The following is a 24,486-nucleotide window of genomic DNA, read 5'->3' as shown; positions in this document are numbered from 1 at the left end:
GTGAGAGCCTGCCGTGCCGAAGAAAGAGTGCCACATCTAGGATTCTGCTGATGTTCAAGTATGACTATCCATCTGTCCGCACGGCCATGGTATTGTCCCTGTCATACAAACGGCCAGTCCTTCCATTCCAGCGCATGCAATCTACGCTTCCAAGCATACATGCGATCTTCTTGACTAATTGATTGACAATAGCCGGGGTAGTGTCCGCAACATTTGGTTCCCTGCAAACACATGAACTACTTCTTTGCATAACGTGTACATTATGTACTCATCCCCTAGATCACTAGCAACTCCATACGCGAGCATCCTTACAGCCTCAATGCATTTTTGGTAAGAAGTGAATCCAAGCTTACCCGTGGCATCCTTCTTTAAGTGCAATTAGTCATCATAAGTTCTCACTCCTTGCATAATTTTCAAGAAAATATTCCTCGACATCTAAAAAGCCACCGGAAAAGAAGTTCCTTGGAGAAGGGGTCAGTCCGATGAAAGTAGTCCCGCCAGAGTTGATCATGGTAGGCTTCATGCTTGTGGTCCTTCCTCACTGCAGCTCGCCCCTTGACTGAGCCCCTGTACCTTTGTACTTGGTTCTTTTCATGCTCATGGACGAGAAGAGTCACAACCTTTAGGATCTCACTATCATCATCAGACTCGTTCGACGATTTATTGATGACATGGTTGTATAAAAAATCGTCAAAACTATCAACCATGATATAGTATAGAACACACAATGGGCAATGATTTTCATACGTATGAGCTGAAAAAGTGGATTGCGAGGCTTGCAAATTACTTTGTCGGAAGGAATTGGCAGGTTGCGGGTCGCGCGAACCACAAGGTGCGGCGACCAAGGCGTAGACCTCTACCGCAGAGCCGAGGCCACCCAACCACGGCGGCGAGAGGCCCATGCACGTCCTGCTATGATATGCAACCGAAATTGGTGGCCGAACCGGCTATTGCTGGCAGCGGTGGCGATGTGGCGGCAAGGGTGGGAGTTTGGTTGGGTAGTTGTGTGCCTGGATATAAGGCCCATGACGGACAAATACTTATGCGACACGAACACATGAGTTGTCTTAAGTTTGGGTTGAGAATGCGCTGAAACTGACTAGTCCACGGGACACAATCTGTTTGCGGGTGACCGTTCACTAGTAGGAAAACGTTTATAGTTAGAAATAGATTATGTGATGCGTTTAAAAAAGCGTGCTCCACAAAAATATTTCTGTGGCGCATGCAAACCATATGCTCCACAGAATTGTTGGAATTCTGTGGCGCATGCAAACCATTTGCGCCACAGAAATGTGTATTTTTGTGGTGCATATTACTATATGCGCCACACAAATGCACATTTCTGTGGCCCATATTGATATGCCTCACAGAAATACACAATTAGGTGGCGCATATTGCTATATACGCCACAAATTTTCTTTAGATTATTAAATTCTAGATTTTTTTTATTTTTTTTGAAATTTCAGTTTTTAGAATCTTTTCCAAATTTTGAACTTTTAGGATTTTTTGATTTTTTAAATTAGTTCTTTTTGAAATTTCAAAATATTATATTTTTAATATTTATAATTTCTTTTTTTTTCTGATTTTATAGTGTTTTTTTGAAATGGTCTTTTTATTTTTAAATTTTATACTTTTTAAAAAATTTAGAATTTTTTTAGATTATTTTAATTTTTTGAAGTTTAAGGATTTTGTTTTTTTGAAATTTTTTAGTTTCTTTGGTTTTTAAAAAAAAAATTAGAATTTCGCAAAAAAATATTTTTTCCATTTTGAAATTTGTAATTTTTTGAATTTCCTTTTGAAGTTTTTGGTTTCTTGAGAAATTTTAAAACACACCTAAACACACACATATATACACATACCACACATAAAGTACACACATATACACAAACAAGCCTTAAGATGGTTGATATGATACTAATATTGATAAGAACTTTAGTGGTACAATGGTAGCTCAATCGAATAAAAGTATAAAACTCAAAAGTTAAGCGTGCTTAGGTTGGAAGAGTTTGAGGACGGGTGACCTAGTGAGAAGTCATCATTTTGATGTCATTAGATTTATATTCGCAGTGTGATTTGATGGTCAAAAGGTTCAAATATTTGTGCTTTTCCAAAAAATTTTTTTTGATTTTTTTACTTTTTTTGATTTTTTTGAGAATTTTGTGGCGCATATTGTGTGGATGTGTTAAAAAAATGTGAGAATTCTATGGCGCATATATATATGCGCCAAAGAAATAAATTTAGTGCCGAGAATTCCATTTTGGTGCGCCGTAGATAACCTATTTCCTACTAGTGTTGGATCTCTCTTTTCGTCCCCGCGGACAACTTTTGGTAAATGTTTGTTTGCGGGCCTCCATTGGAGATGCCCCTGTTGGGTTTCATGACTTGGAGTAAATGGTGCGGGTTTCATAATTGCAGGACACCAAACATGGGGAAAGAAGTATTTGAAACGCAAGTTAAAATGTTGCCTAATAATCTGAGTATGAAAATTAAATCTTAAAGGGCTATTGAATTGAAATTCCATACACCTTTTTTAAGAGTAAGAGTTGAAAAATTGGATTTGCACCGACATTAGATTGTTGTAAAATATGATGGTTGAATTGAAATTCCGTACATGTTTCTTTGCTGAGAATACATCACAAGAACGAATGGTAGTGCTGAAAACCAATATGAAAAGGTCGGCTGCCCTGCATTCTATAATGGCAAGTAGAAAGACGGGAGTAGCGATTCCAATCTGCAATATGTTGTTATATCTATTTTCAAGGCTTTGTTTTTGTTGAAGCATTGTTTGTATGGCCTGCAGCCCTAATGCAGCCCCGTTGCTGTTCACGCATCTATCGTCTAAAGTAGGCATCATCATCATAGCTTAACAACTCAGAGGACAGTCCCCGGAGAATGTTTATTGAACATACATCACGTGAAAATCCAAGAGACTCCGGCACCCAGGGCTGCCTGGCACTTGAAGCCGAAAAAGCGATTGCTTCACGCAAAATAAGTTAATTTCACTGTCTAAGTATCGATACGTATTGCTATCCTCGGTGCTATTGCATCACTAAAAAATTCCTTGTGACAATGGAGGGTACGAGAAAGCTTCACGCAAAATAAGTTAATTTCACTGTCAAAAATATCGATACTTATTGCTATCCTCAGTGCTATTGCATCATTTAAAAAAGGGATTTCTATTTTCGTGCCTTCGGTTCCTTAGTTGTGCTCAGTTTTCCCCAGCTCCTTAGTTTTTCCTCAGTTTTCCCCAAGACCTTGTCTGAAACCATCACAGATGCTGTAACGGCCGGTTGCCCGACGGTTGACCGTTATCTTCTGACTAGTGGGGCCACGTAGAGCCCGCAAAGACACGTCAGACCATCCATCTTTGTTTGACCGTAAGCATCGCTGTATCCCTGACCAAAACACGCACGAGTGGGGCTTCGGTATATCGAATGACAAGTGGGCCATGGCGCTGATACAAGGGGCAATACACGGGTAGGAATAGATTTTTAAACGGAGCTCTACAGCGATGGCACGGAGGAGGTGGCCTGCGGAGTGCCGAGATGAGATCGACGTCCACAAAGAACTGCATGAGGCGAGACCAGACGCATTAGATAGATATGAACTAGACGCGTTTAACCATGCAAAGAAGAGAAGAAATGGTCAACGACATCGACGACTACCTCAAAACTTTGACTGACCGTGTCCGACACGAACGCGAGCAATGTAGAGAAAACTAGTGTCTCTCCTTTCTGGCGTGTATAGATGGGTGCTAGAAGAGTGTGGTGGCGAAGGGAAAGACCTCGCGGTGGTCTATGGCGTCCAACATAGCGGGGCGGCGTGGCCGTGCCCACATCGGCGTGGATGCATGTTCGGCATTGGCATCAGCATGTACGTTCGGCATTGGCCTCGGTGGTATCTCTGGTGTGTCAGTGATCGAATGAGGGGACGGGATTGAGGGTGCATCCCGACGGTGACCTAGCAGTGGCGTCGAGCATAGCCGTTCTGACCATGCCGATATCGGCATCGGCAAAGTTTGGAGGCTGTGGTGCTCGAATCAAGGAGGGATTTGTTTCTTGTACGCCAAAAGTGATTTGAAACAAGTTTCGTGTTGAAGGTTAGGTAACGAAAGTTTGTAACTAAGCCCAAAATTATACTAGCGCCATGGTGAGGTTCTTTTTGATAGAGCTATATGGTTGGGCAAACTTTTTTGACACTTTTTAGATAGGGTTCCTTGTTGTTACACGTATGGCATCATGTATGGCAAATTTGGGATCATTTGAAGATGTTCGAAAAAATCACTTTGCTTAAACGCATGCCGTTTCGTCTCACTGAAACCAGCTTTTCTAACAAGGTGATTTATTCTACCTCCTCTAAATGACCTCAAATTTCATACAGCTGATCTTCTATACATAGATAGATAGATTGTTTCGTTTTTATATTTTTCGAACTTTTTATTTCCCTTTATAATATCCAATTGATTTTCAGGTCAAAACCTTGAAAAACAGCATCATGTATGGCATCGCCATAAATTTCAAATTTTGTGAAACTTCCCCTTTTAGATATTCCTTGTTGTTATAGATATGGCATAATGTATGCCAAATTTGGTTAGGTCTCACTGAAACCAGCTTTTGTAACAAGTTAGGTTTTTTCGACCTTCTCAAAAGGGATTTTTTTCTACCTTCTCTAAATGACCTCAAAAATCATACAGACGATCTTCTATACAAAGATAGGTAGATTGTTTCGTTTTTACATTTTTTGAACTTTTATTTCCCTTTATAATACCCATTTGTTTTCAGGTCAAAACCTCAAAAGTTAACATAACTAGATGGTGAACCCTTCCAAATTTCAAATACAGAGATAGATAGATTGGTTCGTTTATCATTTTTACCGTGAATAGTAATGGCTACAAGAAATCGGTGATGGTCTATCATTTTTTGCGTGAAAAGTAATGGATACAACAAATCGGTGATGGTTTATCATTTTTTGCGTGAAAATTAATGGCTACAACAAATCGGTGATGGTTTATCATTTGGGATTTTCGTGAAAATTAATGGCTACAACAAATCGGTGACGGTTTATCATTTTTTGCGTGAAAATTTATGGCTACAACAAATCGGTGATGGTTTATCATTTTTTACGTGAAAAGTAATGCCTAAAAGAGTTTATAATTTTTAGCGCGTGAAAATAAATACAGAAAACCGCCCTTTAGCATACTTAGAGAGTGGAAGGTAACCGCCGACAGAGAGAGAGAGGGGTTATCCTGCCCGTTAGATCATACGATCAACGGTCGGCGGGCACGATCCGCGTGACATGGGCTAGACCAATCAGGGCAATGTTGCACGTGTGAGAGAATTTGTGGAGGGAGAGGGCAAAACTGAGTAGTATCAAGAAACCAAGGGCACCTATGTAATAAACAGACTAAGGGATTCAAATATGAGATTTAAAAAATGGAAAATGCGTGTTTTGTAGAATAAAACCCATCTTGGCCTATCTCAAACTATTTGCAATACAAATATACATGAGTGTGAGAATTGTGACCTCATTTAGACAAAGTATGTTTTGGGGAAAGCTGTTTTGGGAAGGGCTTATTGTGGAAAACCATGCACCTTCATAGCTACTAGGTGATTTAAGAAGGCCTTTGAGAAGTGGCAATTTGTGGTAAAACTTGATTTATCTATGACTTATCTATGTTTTGAGAACTGGCAATTTGTGGTGAAGACTCCATGAGTATGTGCCACTATTTTTCGGAATTTTTGCACATTAAATGACTCATTTAACTAGTTAATCCCATTTGTTGACTGTCTGTTGACTAGCTACTTGAGGGTAAAACTGAGCATATTGCACTAGCCAGTATTATCACTCAAGGGGAAAACTGAGCACACAAAAAATACTAGTATAATGCTCGAGGTTATACCTGAGTATATCTAAATTTCCAGGGTTAGACTCGAGGACGCGTGTTGCGGTGCAGAAATGAAAGACGTGCAATATTTGACGCGTAGACGCCGGTCGCGGTGCAGAAGTCGAAGACGTGCAATCGTGGACGCGTGGCGCATTGCAGAAGTCCAAGACGTGCAGACGTGCAGCGGTGGACGCGTAGGACGCGGGTCGCATTAACCACCCCTTACCTTTATAGACGCCTCCTCCCACTATCTCTGTCACTCTCACTCGCCTACGCAACGCCGCCTCTCTCACGTCCCATCATCTTCTCCAAAGCAAAAAACCCTCTCCCTCTCCCTCTCCTCTGCCGGCGAGATGGACAAGGAGAATGCCAATCCCATCGTCCACGGCGCCGTCGGCTCCAAGCGCGACGCCTCCCTCTTCGACGCCGTCCCCTCAACGGACGTCGCCGCCGTCCCCTCAACGGACATCGCCGCCGCCTCCGCCGGTGCATCGGAGGCTGCTGCCGCCGGTCGCGGTCAGATCCCGCCGGGATGGGACCCCTACGAGCCGGTGCCGTACGTCCCGCCCCCGAACAGCTACGACACCTCCATAGAGGACCCATGGAACGAGGTAACTACGGTTTGCTTCCTTTTTTGTTCCCCATTCCTTTTTGAACCCTATTTGTGCTGGTGTAGATGGATCTGTGGATGGATGAGTATTGGGCTAATATTTACGCCGATTTTATTCCATTTTGCTTTGATCCCTCCTTGATTTCGTTCAAGATTTGGGTTTTGGCCGTTCGGTTAATTTATGCAAGTAATAATGGGATCTCAATCAGTTAATTTATGCAAGTAATCATAGGATCTCAATCAGTTATTTTATGCACGAATCAAAAGATATCAACCGTTTAATTTTGCAAATAATCTGGAATGTGTTCAAGTTCAGATCTGGAATCTGTTTCTTTGCCTATGATGAATCGGTGGGCACAGATTTTTACAGGGAGGGTTCAGCGAACCATTTCTGTGTACAAATCTGTTGTGCATGAGCTTTGGTTCGCTTACACCGTCCCTGTAGACATATAATCGTGTCCACTCTAACTGAGGCTGCCTCTGTTTTTCCTAACTTTGTTATCATGCACGTTTGCAACTCATTCACTAATAAATTCCCGTTTGATATGGATCAGCTGCGGCAGCGACGTCGGCAGCGACGACGAGCACCATGACGTCAAGACTCGCCAGGTGCTGCGGAGGCTGCAGGTCGGCCAGTATGTCTCCTACCTCGACGTCGCCAAGGGTGTCTACAGGTGCCCCTTCTGCACTAGGAGGCTCGGCGGCACTGACTTCAACTGCGTCCTCACGCATGCCGTGAACATCGGCCACACCAACCCCAAGGTCGGCGCGTCGGTGAACCCCAACTCCTTCCGCGCCAAGCACTTGGCGCTCGGCATGCACCTCCGCAGCATCCAGCGGGTGGAGATCTCCGGCGGGCGCATGCCTCCGCTCAAGCCCAAGGCTCCCAAGGGGAGCAACAAGTGGAGGCAGAGGCAGATGGGGTAGGCGGAGTCCTGGACGTGTCTTTGCTGCTGCCTCCTCCATTTTGTTGTTGGGATCCCTTTGTTGTTAGCTAGGGATCCCTCGTTGTTATGTTGTTAGTATGATGGTGCTTTGTCTTCTTTGTGAAGAACCTCGAACCCTACTATGTTTGGCTGCTGAATGCAGCTTATTATCTATATTATCTATCCCTATTCTACTATATGACCTTGTGAATTTATCGTACATTCCCTGTAGATTTGCTTCTAGATTTAACTACATACATATGGACCAGATGGAGTACTAGATTGGGCTCCCTACTAGATTTGCTGCCATATTGGAAAAACAACCAGGGCCAAAAGGCACAAATAATAATTGAAGAAAGACAGAAATGCAAGCTTCTCTAGATTTGATACTAATTATGTGAAAAAAGGCAGAGAGAAGGAGGCAGAAAAGGTACTCTTAAAAGGGAAATGCCAATGGCCGAGAGAGACAAAACCCAGCTCCTGCTCACGTGCAACCAAACGCTATCTCGTCCTGTCCCACGCGGTCCCTTTCTACCAGCCCCACGCGACGCGGGTCCACACGACGCGGCCCCACACGTCAGCACGGAGCGGTCAACTTAACGGGAATCCTGCCGTCTGAGCTGCCTTCTGCGGGTTTCAAACAAGCACTTGGGGAAAACTGAGGAAAAACTAAGGAGCTGGGGAAAACTGAGCACAACTAAGGAACGGAGGGCACGAAAATAGAAATCCCTTTAAAAAAACCCTTGTGACAATGGAGAGTACGAGAAAGCATAATTGAGCCTTTCGTAACGGCACCACAATCTTGATTCAGTTGTTAACATGGATTCCTAATCTTGATGCACTTGTTGACTTCCTAATGTGCATGCCGAAAGGCAGAAACTGCACAAATATATCTTTGGAATTCGAATATAAACAATCAACAACTAATAAAATAAACAAATACACTTTCAATTAATTTATGTTCTTACTCGGAAGTGATTTTGCAAAGCTGAGGAAGTCAAATTCTTATATAGTGTCACTAAAATATCATCCATATTATAAGATGATATAGGCAGAATTAAATCTACAAAACAAGTAATATGGATCTAACAGATGAAGTTAATTGTGCTTACACAATAAATCATGTCATACACATTAACATATACGCAATAACATATATATCAAGCTATACACAATAACATATATATTTAACAATCAAATTCTATCATACATTATAACATATATATTAATCTAGCTTACACAATATGGGACCGACACAATATAACATATAGATCAAACAATCAATTCATGTCATACAATATAACATATAGATCAAGCTAGCTTACAAAATATAAAATAACATATATAGATCTAACAATCAAATCATGCCATACAATATAAACACATATATTAAGCTAGATTACACATCAGATCAGAAAACACCCATCCCTAAAATATTTTAATGAATCCGGCCTTGCTAAATGTGCTAATGAGTATAAAGCCTAAACACACTGAGCCTAACACAATATTCTAATGGATCCGACCATGCTAACTATGTGCTTATATAGCAGATCCATGCTATATATATATAAGTTAAACTTAATGGTAAAAACGTATACCTCTGGGCAGGGGTCACGTGCGCACGGTGGAGCTGATGAGGGCAAGCTGGCTTAACCGGTGTTATCGTCGGCACCTCCGGACTTCGACAACATGGATGGGCACGAGTACACAGCAAAAATGCCACGGAAAATGTCATGTGCATGCCAGCGTGACAGTGCTATAGAAGCTAGTGAACTGTGTGTTTCTAAAGAGTGGCAGTGGATATCGAGTGGAGTGATACCGAATGGAGTTCTTGTTGGTCCTTTATATATACTAGCATAAAAGGGCGCGGCGGCACGCCGCGCCATCTATCTAATAAGATGGTGGTAATAATTTTAAGACGACACTTGGTTGGTAAATGTAATAAATATTTTGTTGTTTAAAATGATCTTCAAGGTGGTTGACAATGAAATCTGATATAATGTGCATTGAAATCATGTGCATAAAAGGCTGATCCTAATAAAGGAGTAAATAACCAGGACTCAGGAATACACAGAATTAAGTCTAGTAACAATAGTTGGTACTGCATATTGATCATCATACTGTAATGGACGATCAATTTGTATGGTATCAGAAATACACACAAATTAAGTCTAGTAACAATAACTGGTACTCCACATTGATCATCATCCTGTAATGGGTGAACAATTTGTAGTTACAGGAACCATTACATATATAGAACTTGGGCAGTAGCATGGATCGTTACACTGATAAACGAAAGGCGATTTCGCGCTGATGCCTAGGCATGGTTTTAGCTCTCGGCTGAGAAATCTGAGTGCACAAGGGTGTATGGAGAACACCTAGTTGTTATTCTCCTTGCATAATATCGCTGGTAGGATGTTAGAAGCTAAACAAAAGTGAGTAATAACATACAACATTTTTTTCTCATGTGCTTCTAAACAGGACGATAATAATATGCAATACGCACCCAAGGTGTGATCAAATGGTAGATCAGCTTCAGAAGTTTACTACATTGAACATACATGGTAACATGGATTACTGTGGTAGTAAACAAAAGCAGACCCTAGCCTGTACGCTCCCGTGAGACAATATTAGTGGTTGCAATGCAAATGGAAATATATCCGTGAGGAAATAATAAGAGCTCAAGATAAATAATCAAAATTGTGCACACGTAGTGAAACAATTTAACAAATTATCTGAACAGTTAGACCATGTCAGAGCATGCACAGGAGTTATAGTCCCAGATTTTCTCCTGACAAATAGAAGAGCATGTACCTTAGCTGTATAAAAATAGCTTCACTTGCTGACAAATAGAAGAGAATGTACCTTAGCTGTATAAAAATAACTTCACTTGAATGAGGGTCTATATCAAGTCTTGGTCAAATTTCCAGCTTCAAATCGTTTTTGTAGTTGAACGCGAAGGACAGTCAAAGTAAGAAACAGTAGATGACATAACACCCATTGAGTCAAAATAAAAGAAAATCCAAGAACCAGGTGCAAGGTAAAAACAGTTTAATGATTTGTGAAGCTGATCATTACAAAGCTAAAATATCAAGACACATATACAATATTATGCAAACATCAGAAATATTAATTATGTCCTATAGTGGGCAAATTAAATGTCAACTTTGAGACTAAAAGGTACTGCGTTTCCTACAGAAACTCAAACTAATTTTTGCACTATGAGAAATTAGCAGGTTAAATTCCACTCTTAGGACTAAGACGCGGAGCTCTTTCAAAAATTCAAATCGAATTCTACCTTTTGAGGTGCTTGTGCTCCTTGTCCGCCTGGGAGTCTCATCATCCTATATTCCTATATAGGGCGCACCGCTGTCTATCTTTGGTAACCTCCCTGCCTCCTTATAACCTTTTCAATCTACCTACGGTTGACAAAAGCTCATCCTGCCTTAGCTTGCTAATAATGACCTCTCATGAAAATGTTCTCTCAAATAAAATAGTGGAGAAATGAGGACGAATGCTCTATCCTCCAAGGCAAATGCAAAAAAGAATAAAAAACAGACACATGTACTTGAAATTGTCAGAACTCTAGACATGCCGAACAACATATTCGAGGTAGCAACGTTTGATTTTGACGATCACGACATAGATTGTGCAAGACAATGGAAACCCCACACTCCTAGCTGAACGGAAAACCTGAAAACATTAGCTTCATGGCGAAGAAGTGGCGAAATAACAAAAGTGTCATTAGTTTATTCAAACTGAAAGGAGGACAGCTCCCAAACGAACCTGCTAAGATTAAGAACCACTTGCGAAAAATGAATAGTGTTCATAGGTGTACAGATTGATTTTGTAGCATACGCACACCAATTCAAATTTTGAAGCCACCGATGTTTTTCTACATCATTTTTTTGCTTAAGAGGGAAACCCTCACTGTGACAAAAACAAAACATTTTCTAAGTTGTTAAGCTCGCAAGTATAAATTCGCACATGGCAACACTGACAAAATAATATTCAGTTTGGTGTGTGTATGTTGTGTTACCCGTTCCATCTTTGTTCTCTTCAACCAAAAAGCAGACCAGCAGATCCTCGGATACAAACGTTGGAATGTCCTTCTAGTTGTCATGTGGATACCTAAAGAGAAAGAAAATCCATCATTGCTACGGACCTAATTAAAATCACTAAGATTAGTTGGAATATATAACTTACAATTTTCAAATAATTAACATTGACTTTGGACAAAAAAAATGTGTTAAACTCCTCACTTTCTAACAGAATCATAATAAAATCCATCTCTGAATGCATGCTTATAAATAGATAACTTTTATGAACACGTCAAATGCAATTACCAGTGTAATAAACACACGTACTGCAATTGATTGATTCCCCATGTGAGCCGCTAGAACTAAACCATAAATTATTATGAAAATATATCATTAATAAGATGACTTAAGAAATAGTCATAAGGAATATATATATTATGAAGAGGAATCATTACTTTTGAAGCGGCAAAGTTTGTGAAAGCAACCAAACGATCCTGCGCAAAACGAACGAAGCAATTCTACCAGAAATACACCCAGGTCTGAATAATCATATTTACCGTCCACTATAAAGCAAGAAAAATATGTGCTTGAAGTAGTTCTTTATAAGTTGTACCAAGAAATATCTTTTCTTTAGGTCAGATGAAAGTTCATTAAACTAAAATGAAATCCATAAGACTGAAATTATCAACTACCTGAACATGTATAATTCCTCTATATCTTAAAGCCCAACATATTCTCATATCATGAATCTAACCTACTGTACTCTCTGGTTACAATAAATATCCTGACCAGTTGTAACAAAGTTGTATATGGCAAGGAAAAATTAGCCTCTACATGTCTATGGATTTTTTTTTGGCACAGTGTCATGCTGAAGCCTTGACCAAACCACCAACGATAGCCAACCTGGCATCAGTAATTGGATCAAATGGAAACAGATCATGATTGCTCAACCCTACCATATCAGCAGCATGAGAATGCTCAGCCCTCTCTGAGCGTGCGATGCAAACTGCATGAGAGACAAACCGGCAGCACAGCTGTGCTAGTGCTCGCCGTTAATTTGGAGCATCAGACCTAGCCATCTAGGAGAATTCGAACTGGCCGGGCAGAATATGGCGTCATAGACAGTGCAGGAACCAAGAGAACGGAGGGAGGAGGGGTCCCCTGAAATTTGGAGCACCAAACAGAGGAGAAATTGAGCTGAACGGGGAGGAGCTCACCGGTGGAGCAGTCGGCAACGGGGCGTGCTGGAGCCTCGGGAGGGCGTCCGTCCGGCAACTTGACTCGCCGGAGGAGAGCCCCTCGATTCCTTAGCGAAGAACTTGCTGGGCGGACATGGGCCCCGACTGCTGCAGCGAGCACTCCACGGAGATGTCGTAGCCGCGCTAGAGCCTGCCATCCCTGCCGGCACCTTGACTCGTAGCAGGTGAGCCCGATGACTCCCCTGAAAAGAATATGCTTACGGTGGCTGTGAGCCCAAATTGGGGGCAGCGGAGATGGGGTACGGTCGTGAGCACAAATTGGGGGAAGCTGGGGCGAGCGCGGCGCGGGGGCAAGCGCGGCCGTGAGCACAAATTGAAAGCTTTGCCTCCTCGAGTTTCTGCCTCCGCCTTGATGTCGGCCGGCTAATGAACTCGAGCTTCTCGTCGGGACTAACCTGCAGACCTAGAGCAGATGAATAGGGAAAATAAGATGGCCGGAGAGCACGAATCTGCTCGCCGATTTAGTCACCATCATTGGCATTATCCGCCGATCCAAAGTGTGGTCGACTTGAAGCCCTCGCTGCCGTGCCACCTCAATGAAGCTGACCCAGACGATCTCGATGGAGAACGGGCGAAGGAGGTCGAACGGGATCTTTGGCGGGGGGCGGCGCTGCCTGGGCCGCGTCTGCGGCGTCGAAATTTGGAATTCTGGGACGGGGATTAGCTCGAACTCGCCCTCATCCAGAAATCCAGCAACGATGTGAGGTTTGGAGGCATGGATTATGGCTAGGATACACGGCAATGGTGGTGATCACGGGAGGCAGAGAGGTAGAGATGGAGACGGAGGTGGGAGGCGGGGCGGGCTAGCACCTTCTCGCCATCGTTGCCATAGCCGAGGTCGGCGGCTGTGGCGTGGCCGCGTGGGGGAGCTCGTCCATGTCGAAGCCGTCGTGTGAGCCTGTGAGGATTCCGGTGTTATTAAGAGAAGACACGTGGGGAGACAAAAGATCAAAGCGGCGCCACAGCCCACCACCACCACATGTCCAGGGCCCCACCATGAACCACAAAATGCTATGTCCACCCAGATCCAAAGAAAGCATACCACAACAAAGGAAAGGAATACAAAGTGCAAGAGAGCACCATATATGCACACAGAAAAAACACAACGGTAATCAACCAGGAAATCACTTACGTGTCAGCTGCAGGCTAATCTCAAAAAAAATTCAAAGTTAGGAGAAAAAAGATGTTTGTTAAGGTTTAATATAGTAGTTATATACAAGAAAGATGGCAATGTGGCACACAGGGGTTTTGCCAACGAAACCGTGTACGATAGTGCACCATATCGCATATGTTTTATGTAAGAATAACCGTTTTTGCTGCTAAAAACACGCAAACACAACCGCACACACTCTATTATCTCATAGTCGTTGTCTTTATCGTTTGCACTTATTTGCGTATAAAAGGGAGCAAATTTCCCGCACATCCCATATGGTTTATGCACGATATATCGTTTGCCATGTGAAACTTCAATAACAGTTAATAATATTTAGGCTTACGATGGAAAGTCACCACTAAAACATTGTTGTCCTTCCTGTTGCAAATTTACCATTGTTAATATTTGGGGATCCGCCTGAAGAGCTAGAACTAAACATGATTTCTCTTCCTACTGCAAAAAGATCACTAACTTACATCATATATGGGTCCTAATCAAACTGTAATAACTAAAGACTAAACATGCCACTAGTCTCTAGAGGAGATGTTGATGATGTCGTCATTCCCGGGGATGCCTTTGCCGATGCCTTATACATCTGCATCATCGATGACTGCGCCCTCTCTGGAACGTAATGCTTGAGCATGTCGATGAAATGGTTGTTGGATCCCGGTGACGTAACCAATTCCCGAGATTCCTAGATGGACTTGCTCCTTGCAACGTGGGCTATCCAAATACCCTTAAGCTCATCGACGGGAAACCACGGAATGCCCGCTGCCCGACCGGTCTTCTTATTTTTCTTCTTGGCACGCAACCATGCACGCAGGCGGTCCTTGCAGCGATAATTAGAGGATTCCTCCACTGCGATGCACCGCTTGTTCATCATGCCGCGCGGACACGACATAATCCTACACTACACGATGCACCTCGGCTTCCTCACGCCACCTCAACGTGATCGGATACTCCACCACCATATATATTCTCATGCAAGTCCTCCTCCTACATCCCGTCTAGCGCATATGTTGCATCACGATCCTCCTCTGAATAACACCCCGTGACTTTCATGATGCTTCTCCCGACATCGAGCGGTGAAAAATGATCCTCCTCTACATCACACGATACAAGGTCGATGTTACTGAGAGTGCATTCAGAGGGAGGCATTGCCCCGATGTGAGAGGTAGCCTCTTGGAAGATTATGTGAGGTATTTTATAGGCGAAGGTAAAATGTGCAAATATTATGAGATTATCTGTCGTGGATATGACCACGGCAGATGCTACAGGGGGTAGCACTTCATTGATGCGGGGGCAAGGGAACATTGCCATCTGCGGATCGAGGTGCAAGGGACGCAAGGTTTTACCCAGGTTCAGCCCCTCCGGAGAGTAAAAGGCCTACGTCCTGCTAGATCTTATTGCTCAGTGGAGAATTACAATGGGGGGGGGGGGGGGGGGGCTCAGTCGGTGTGGAGCCAAGAGCTTACAATGGGGAGATTGGATCTCGTGAGAGGTGTCCTCTAGGGTTTAGCCCGGGGGTTTATATATCCACCCCCGATCTAGGGTTACAAGGGGATAAGTCCGAATCATATTAGTTGCTACTAATCCGGGATACGCCACCCTTCTCGCAAGTAATCTTCTTATCCAGCCGCCGGGTCTCCTCTTTGGAACTTCGGCCCAGTCGCCTTCGGGTCCAGTCGGTCAGGCGACTGGTGATCCACCTGGGCCTCCGTCTTCATGGCGAGTGGGACTGGCGACCCACCCCCTATGGGCATATCCCCATCAGTAGTCCCCGAGCGCGGTGGTGATGAGGCGCGGATCCGGAGCGGGTCACGAAGGGGCACAATGACGGGTTGAGACGAATCGCCTTCGGGCTCCCAAGAAGAAGTTACCAGCCAGCCGCCGGTCTCCAGTCGCCTGAACTTGATCAGCCAGTCGGCGTATGACAGTCGGCGTTGGCCAGTCGGCGTCTGACAGTCGGCGTGAGCCAGTCGTCGTAGGCCAGTCGGCGCAGACCCACCGCGGAGACACGTGGAGGAGCCAACGGCTAGATTTCACGTTGACCGAGGCGCAAACCGTTTGCATGCAATTGACCGTTGGGCCCGATGTGACCGCTAACGGCTAGTTTAACGCCCGTTCCGCCGGACCCAACGCCAACCTTGACCGTTGATTACGGGCGGCGATTCCGGGATGAATCAACGGACGGATCTCATTCCACTACATTATTCTCCCCTTCTCTTCTCATCTGCCCCTCGTCGAGAGTTCCAAGCGCAACAATGGCGGCGAAAGGTTGGGGCAAATCCAAGGTCACGCGCGAGTCCCTCCTCCCATATGTCGCCTCCGGGGTCATCCCCGAATTCAAGCAGGAGCGATGGCGGGTTCCAGCGGCGAACGAAGTGGAGCCGCTTCCGAGGCCCGGGGAGTTCGTACTCTTCCTCAGCTTCCTCGAGCGCGGACTCGCGCTCCCCTCCTCCGACTTCCTCCGGCAGCTGCTGGCCTTCTACAGCATCAAGGTCTCCGATCTTGGGCCGCACAGCGTACAGCAAATCTCCTGGGTTGTCCGCCATACTTCCCCCTATGGGTGTCAATCTTCCATGGGCGGGCGACCCGGGCTAGCAAGAGCAACCAGGCGCTCATCCCGAACGGCGGGATCACCTTCCAGGTGAAATCGGGGGAGAGCTTCATCGACATGGCGCTCCCCAAGAAGGCGCAGTCGCAGTGGCGCCGGTTCTGGTTCTACGCCAAGGAATACACTCCCCCAGGTGAGGTCTGTATTCCCTAGTACAACCCTGAGCCGAGTGTCCCTCGACGCCTCAACGTCCGGTCGCTGCCGCGCGACCAGGAGGAGGTGGTGAAGGAGATGCGCCTAGCGATCCAGGCGCTGAAGGATGGCGGCTTGACGGCGGCCAATATGTACAATTGCTGGCTCGGTCGCCGCTTGATCCCTCTGCGGTGTCGAGCCCACTTTATGTGGGAGTACCGGGGGCAGAACGATTGCACCCGGTCGACGGCGACCGAGTGGGACGAGGCCGAGTACCGGAAGGCACTCGCCAAGATCACCACGGCCGCCTTTACTTCCTTTGAGGACGGCCTACAGCCCTTTTCCGAGGACAAGCCGGTGCCCCAGGTATTAATCTGTTCGCTGCCGCGACCCCGAATGCCTGAATTATGTTCTTCCTTTTCTGACTTGCTTCTTTGGCCCGGATGCAGCGATGGCAGAAGGTCGCCGATCATCTCTCCCCCCCCCCCCCCCTTGCGGGGAAAGAGCCTCCGGAAATGACCGACGGCGAGGAGGACGAGGTTGACGATGAGGAGGAGCACACCGAGTCGGACTCCGAAGCAAGGGACTTTGTCCGGCTCCCGTGCGGGACGAAGAGAGGCGCGGCGTCCTCGTCGCAGGGTGCGCCGAGGCCGCCAAAGGGTGACGGGGACGAAGAGGCAACCTCGCGCCCGGAGGAAGGGGGACCCGCGAAAGGAGGAGTCGAGCCGCGGCCCAAGCGGCTGCGCCAGACCATCCTCGAGGGCTCCATGAAGCTCCAGTGCCCCCTGAAGGACGCCATCGACGCTGGAGCCCGAGTCGATCCGGGTGTGAAGGCGATCCCCACAGTGAAGGAAGTATCCTCTGTTAAGCTTCACTTCCTTGTTTGCGGGGTTTGCGAGTGGCTCACATCAACCTTCTGCAGGTCCAAGAAGAAGGTCTTGACGAGACCCGCCTCAGTGGGTGGAGCGGCAGCCACGAGAGCTGCCGAGGCGAAGAAGGCGGCCGACCTGAAGAAGGCCGCCGAGGCGACAAAGACGGCCGCCGATCCCGCGGGCATGGGATCGTTCCGGGAAGAGCCCGCCGTCGCGGGTAAGGCGGCGGATGCGACTGCCAGCTCCGCTGAGCCCGTCGCCGAAACTTACCCCTTGGCCAGCGTAGGTCGCGGTGGGGCGGCGAACACGGCCGTGGGCTCAGACGCCGCTCCCCCCGTGGTAGAAGAGGAGTCAGCGGGCATCGGGTCGACTGAGGCCCGGGGCGCGGACGTTGTGACGCCCGAGGTTGAAGAAGGCACCGCTGAGGAGGGTGGCCTTTCGGCGACGAGGAAGGAGCGCCGGTCCAAGGCCGCTAGGGACCAAGTCCGCCCTAGCGACCCCGAGGCGCGAGCGGGGGAAGAGCCGTCGACTGAGGCGGTGTTGCAGGCGGGCGAAGCGGCCGAGTCGCGCCGTCCTCCGCCGTCGTCTCTGTCCTTCACTGAGCTCCACACAACGCTCAGTGAAGTGCATGTGGTAAGCCTTCCCTTACTCGCAGTCCAGTCCTCCCCCAGTCCCCGAGGGTCGACTTGGCCTAAAGGGGCGAGTCGAGGCTCCTTTTATGCCTGGGCTGCTGTTGTTGACATGCACCCATCCTCTGCGCAGGCGGAGGTGAAGCGATTGACAACGCTTGTGGATGAGGCGGCGCAGAAGAACCGCAAGCTTATCGCCCTGGGCAGTAAGTTGTTCTCACTTGTCTCCCCCTTCTTGTTCGTCGTGCGCATGTACATGGATATTGGTCTCATCATCTCCTGTTTTCTGTAGCAGAGGCACAGGCGAAGGCGCTTGCCGAAGCCCGTGAAGGATTCGTAAAGGAATCCTTCTATCGGGAAGCCGAGTTCCGGGCGATGCAGGCCGAAGAGGCGAGGAAGAGGGCGAAGGCAGAGGTTGTAGACCTTACGAAGGTCCTGGAAGAAAAGAGCCGGGAGCTCGAGGACGTCATCGCGGAGTACAAGGGGAAGCTGGAGTCCGTGACGGAGGCGCGGGATGCAGCACGGGGGGCCGCAGCGGCTCTTCGGGAGGAAGTTGCGGCTTTGAAGCTGCAGCATGCCAAGGAGCTTGCCGCGGAGAAGGAGGCGTCCGAGGGCATTGTCCTGGCGGTGCAGGCCGACAAGACCAGCTTCGGGGCATTTGTCCACGAGATGTCGCGGCAGCTACTTGGTAAGTTCCTGCAATCCTTCGTTGAATTTTTGTTGATCGCCGGGTGGGCAAGTCCGCTTCGGGGGGCCAGTCCTCGAGCGTGGCGAGTCCGCAGCAGGGGCCAGTCCCCGAGCGTGGCGAGTCTGCCTCGGGGGCCAGTCCCCGAGCGTGGCGAGCCCGCGCCAGGAGCGAGTTCTGACTTGAACTTATTTTTGTTGTTGTTTTCAGGCCAATGCGACCTTGTGGAGACGGCGACCCCTCGGGAGTGTCTGTCGACTGCGACCGCGCGCATCATCACCTGTGCGGGGGAAATTCTGGCGGCGCTCCAGTACCTGAGTCCGCGGGAGGTGATTCCGCGGGACACGCCGTCAGTCTGCAAGGTTGTCTCCAACATCCTGGCGGTTGTCGACTGGCTCCGCCGTTCTTCTTGCCTTGTGGGCATCACCATGGCGCTGAGCATGGTGCTGGCCCATTACTCGGAGGGATTTGATGTTGAGGAGGTCACGGCTGACTTCCCATCGGAGACTAGCGAGTTTGACGTCGCCGAGGTGCTTTGCTTGATGGAGGCGGTGCGCCCCTACGCCGACCGGGTGTTGGCGACTGTGGACTTGGAGACGCACCTTGTCAGCCAGTCGGCACCAGAGGACAAGGAGAAGGAAGCTGGCCCGGTGGACTTCCCCGCGGAGCGACTGTTCCATGTCGCGGCTACCAATTCCTTGTCCACCTACCCGGTCGTCCGGTACACTCCGAAGTTCCGTCATGGCGATGGCGGTGCCGAGCCGGTCGTGGAGGAAAACCCGGGGCCATCCAAGTAGGGCCTTGTAAACCTGTAAATGATGGCACTCAAGTTCCCGCGAGCACATGACTCGTGGGTGTTAGTTGTAAATAAAGTACTAGATTTTGCCTAAGTATGGTTTGGCGACCACTTTTGATGTACTGAAGCGTATGGGCAGTGCTTTTTTGTTTGAGTGCGTATTGGGAGCTGACTCTCCATGGCCAGGGGGGCCAGTCGCCATGCAACCCCAATGAAGGCTATCGACTTGACTGTTTTCCTTGTCGAGCTGGGCGTCCCCAGTCGCAGTACGTAGTCTTTTAGTGCGAATAGCAGCCTCATGGGTGGAGGAGTGGGTTGGTTTTGTTTGCGCTGTTTGCATGTAGCGCGCCTCTCGTCGTGGCTCGGTGAGCCAGTCGCTTGGCGACTCCAAAGGGGGTTCTTGGTGGCGTTGTTCATTGGCGAGCCGCGGGTCCGTTTTTCGGGGTCCCTGGTCGAAGTACTTAGCCGTTCAAGTCACCCGCCTAAGGTAGAGGAGGGCGTTGGTGTGTTGTATAGCGTAGCACCATACGATTGCTGTGGCCCGGGGGGCTGGTCGGGCATGAGACCCTGCTGTAGGTTCCAGTCGCCGTTTTCGCCTGTCGGCGTAAGGGACGGGGGGTAGCCGGGCCTGGTGTTGCGACCGGTTTGCCCGTCGTGCCCTTGTTAGCCGGGCTACTTGGCCGAACTTGGACTTTCTCTTCCAGCAGCAGCAATCGAAGGTCTCCCAGTACCGAGTCGCACGTCATGGCGACTGGGCTCGTGTTAACGAGATGGGAGATACGGTTCTCTGGCGAACAATGGAGAGGTGATCGGTGTTGGAGAATGATGAATGTGGCGACTTTTGATTAATCTCTGAATTTGTGCGTTACATATCTTCCTTAGGTGTAGAACCGGCGGAGGAGATTGACGTTCCAGGGGCTCTCCACCTCTCGGGTGAGTGGTTCGCCATTGTCGTCCTTGCGGACGTCGGTGAGGTAGTAGGAGTCGTTGCCGAGTACGCGGCTGACGGCGAAAGGTCCTTCCCATGGAGGGGAGAGCTTGTGCATGCCTTTCTTGTCTTGGATTAGCAGGAGCACGAGATCACCTACTTGGAAGGAGCGACTACGAACGCGACGACTGTGGTAGCGGCGGAGGCCTTGCTGATAGATGGCAGTCCTGGAGAGTGCGAGGTCCCTGGCCTCGTCAAGGAGGTCGATGTCGTCTTGGCGAGCGCGTTCGTTGTCTTCTTCGGCGTAGTTGGTGACCCGTGGCGAGTCGTAGGCAATGTCCGTGGGCATGACCACCTCAGCGCCGTATACCAGGAAGAAGGGCGTGAAGCCGGTCGACCTGTTTGGTGTTGTGCGAATGCCCCACAGCACGGAGGGGAGTTTTTCTGCCCAGCAGCCGGCTGCGCGCTCTAGGGGCACCATCAGTCGTGGCTTGATTCCGTGGAGGATGCTCTGGTTCGCTCTTTCCGCCTGTCCGTTCGACTCGGGGTGTGCGACCGATGCGAGGTCGAGTCAGATGCCTTTGTCCTCACAGAAATCGGCCATCTCCCCTTTGGCGAAATTTGTGCCGTTGTCGGTTATGATGCTGTGAGGGTAGCCGTAGTGGTAGATAAGCTCGCGTAGGAACTTGGTGGCTGTCTTTCCGTCGCACTTCTTGATGGGTTTTGCTTCTACCCATTTGGTGAACTTGTCCACCGCGACTAAGAGGTGAGTATACCCGCCGGGGGCTGTTTTGAATTTTCCCACCATGTCCAGGCCCCAGACGGCGAACGACCAGGTGAGGGGTATGGTCTTCAGTGCCGACCCCGGCATGTGCGATTGACTTGCATACTTTTGGCATCCAGCGCACGCGCGAACGAGGGCGATTGCATCTTCGTGGGCTGTTGGCCGGTAGAAGCCATGCCGGAAGGCTTTGGCGACGATCTAGCGCGCCTGCATGGTGGCCGCAGTCCCCTGCGTGAATGTCGCGCAGGATCTTGCGTCCTTCGTCAGCGCCGACGCATCGCTGGAATATCCCCGAGGTGTTGCGCTTGTATAGCTCGTTGTTGATGATGGTGAAAGACTTGCACTGGCGCACGAGCGCGCGTGCCTCCGTTTCGTCCATTGGCAGCACCTGGTGTTCGAGGTAGCTTAGGTACGGCTCCGTCCAATCGCTGGTATCGGAGGCGAGTGCGACTAGGATGGAGTCGGGCGCGGGAGGCTCGGCGATGTCCAGCTCCTGAGGTGCGCGCACCGAGGGGTGGCTGAGGATGTCGAGGAAGACGCATGGAGGAGGTTGGAGTCGCTTGGACCCGAGTCTGGCTAGCGCGTCTGCTTCTTCATTCTTGCGCCTATCGACCCACTCGACAACGTGACCGGCGAAGCTGGCGCCGGCTTGGTCGACCGCTCATTTGTAAGCGATCATGTTGGCGTCAGTGGCGTCGCAGGTGCCGGATGTATGGCTGGCGACAAGGTCGGAGTCGCCGAGGCAGCGCAGTCGTGTTGCGCCCATCTCTTTTGCGACTCGCATGCCGTGTAGGAGCGCCTCGTATTCGGCCATGTTGTTGGTGCAGGGCTCGAACCGAAGTTGCAGGACGTATCTCACGATGTCGCCTTTTGGCGACGTGAGGACGACTCCCGCGCCTGCCCCCTCGAGGTTCTTGGAGCCGTCGAAGTGCAGTGTCCAATGCTTGAGGTCCGCGGGGGAGCTCGGCTGCTGGGCCTCTTCCCAGTCGACGAGGAAGTCGGCGAGTGCCTGAGATTTGATGGCATGGCGCGACTCGTACGTGATGTTGTGGACGCCGAGCTCGACTTCCCACTTGGAGATCCGGCCAGTTGCATCGCGGTTGCGGATGATGTCGGCGAGTGGCGTTGAGGCGACTACCTTGATGGGGTGTTCGTGGAAGTAAGGGGCTAGTCGCCTCTGGGCCCTGAGGACTGCGTACACCAACTTTTGGTAGTGCGGGTACCGTTGCTTTGAGTCGATTAGGGCCTCGCTGATGTACTAGACTGGGCGCTGTATCATCTGCTCTTTTCCTTCTTCCTTGCGCTCGACGACCATGACCGCGCTTATCGCGCGATTGGATGCAGCGACGTATAGTAGCATAGTTTCTTGTGGTAGTGGGGCCGCGAGGATGGGGCGTTCCGCAGGGCGTGTTGGAGCTCTTCTAGGGCCCTTTGTGCTTCTTCTGTCCACTCGAACGATTCCGACTTCTTGAGGAGGCGATAGAGTGGCGTGGCCTTGTCGCCGAGTCTGGGTATGAAGCAACTGAGGGCCGCGACCCGCCCGGCGAGTTTTTGCGCGTCGACCAGGCAGGTTGGCTGTTTGGTTCGCATGACCGCCAGGGTTTTCTCCGGGTTGGGCTCGATGCCACGCTTGGAAACGACGTAGCCGAGCAGCTATCCCGACGGGACCCCAAAGGTGCATTTCAGAGGGTTGAGCTTGATCTTGTAGCGTCGTAGGTTGGCGAATGTCTCGGTGAGGTCAGCGATGAGGTCGTCCTGCCGAGTCGACTTGACTACCACGTCGTCTATGTAGACGTGTACGTTGCGGCCGATTTGGCTCTCCAGGCAGCTGTTCATGCACCGTTGATATGTTGCTCCGGCGTTTTTGAGGCCGAAAGTCATGGATGTGTAGCAGTACGCACCCAGTGGCCTGATGAATGATGTCTTCTCTTGGTCTTCTTTAGACATTTTTATTTGATTGTACCCGGAGTAGGCGTCGAGGAAGCACAGCGACTCGGACCCGGCGACCGCGTCGATGATCTGGTCGATTCGCGGCAGGACGAATGGGTCCTTGGGACATGCGTGATTGAGGCTAGTGTAGTCGATACACATACGCCATGTCTTGTTTTTCTTTAGCACCAAGACTGGGTTTGCCAGCCATTTTGGGTGCTTGATTTCGATGATGAAGCCGGCGGCGAGTAGCCGGTTCACTTCTTCGGCGATTGCGCGCCGCCGCTCTTCGCCTACGGGGCGCATTGCCTGCCTAACGGGGCGTGCGGAGGGGTCGACGTGTAATTTGTGCTCAGCAAGTTCTCTCGGGACACTCGGCATGTCAGACGGTTTCCATGCAAAGATATCTCGATTCTCACGGAGGAACTTGATGAGCGCGCTTTCCTATTGGGCGGACAGGCCCGTCCCAATGGTAATTTGCCTACTCGGATCATCCTCTACAAGATCTACTTGGTGAGTGTCGGTTGTAGGCTTGAAGGTTGTTGCGGACGAGTCGAGCTCGGTCGGCTTCTCCAGGATGGCGGGGCCATTGCGGTCGACTGGGTACTTGGCGAGCTCGACGGAGTTGTCGTGTTCGTTGGCAATGATGACGTCGACGAGCTTGGCGCTGATATCCTCGCATTCCAGTGCCATCTCCGGGTCGCCGTGGACGGTGATGACGCCGCGGGGCCCGGGCATCTTCATCATGTTGTAGGCGTAGTGAGGTGTGGCCATGAACCGGGCGAACGCCTGTCGGCCGAGCACGCAGTGATAGGAGCTGTGGAAGTTGACCACCTCAAACGTTATCCGCTCAGTGCGGTAGTTTACGGGTGTGCCGAAGGTGACCGGCAATGTGACCTTGCCGATCGGGAAGGCCTTCCGCCCGGGGACGATGCCATGAAATGTGACCTTGGTGTTCTCAAGGCGTGAATCTGTTAAGCCAAGCCGCTGGAAGGTCTCGTAGTACAAAATGTTGATGGAGCTTCCTCCATCCACCAGGGTTTTCGACAGCCAGTAGTCGGCTACCTTGGGCCTGACGACTAGCGCCACTCGGCCGGGGTACTCGATGCGAGGAGCATGGTCTTCGCGACTCCAGGTGATGCTCTGCTCGGACCAGTTGTGCCATCGGGGCACGTCGAGGACGACCACGTGTACTGCCACCGCCCTTGTCAGGACCTTCCTGTCCCGACGATCGCCGACTCC

At 49.2% G+C, this 24,486-nt stretch overlaps 1 long non-coding RNA gene across 1 annotated transcript; it reads right to left on the bottom strand.

Annotated features, from left to right (window-relative positions):
• Window positions 1-9,496: 9,496 nt before the first annotated feature.
• LOC127317873 (uncharacterized) lies at window positions 9,497-13,592 on the bottom strand. Its single transcript, XR_007861504.1, has 2 exons — window positions 12,678-13,592; window positions 9,497-11,551 (listed from the first exon to the last, which is right to left on the bottom strand). It is a non-coding gene; the product is annotated as an uncharacterized lncRNA (long non-coding RNA).
• Between the last annotated feature and the right edge of the window lie 10,894 nt (window positions 13,593-24,486).

The sequence above is a fragment of the Lolium perenne genome, chromosome 7 (genome assembly GCF_019359855.2).
Source record: "Lolium perenne isolate Kyuss_39 chromosome 7, Kyuss_2.0, whole genome shotgun sequence".
Classification (NCBI taxonomy): domain Eukaryota; kingdom Viridiplantae; phylum Streptophyta; class Magnoliopsida; order Poales; family Poaceae; genus Lolium; species Lolium perenne.
Note: the sequence above shows the minus strand (reverse complement) of the source record. Positions and strands in the feature narration are given on the sequence as shown.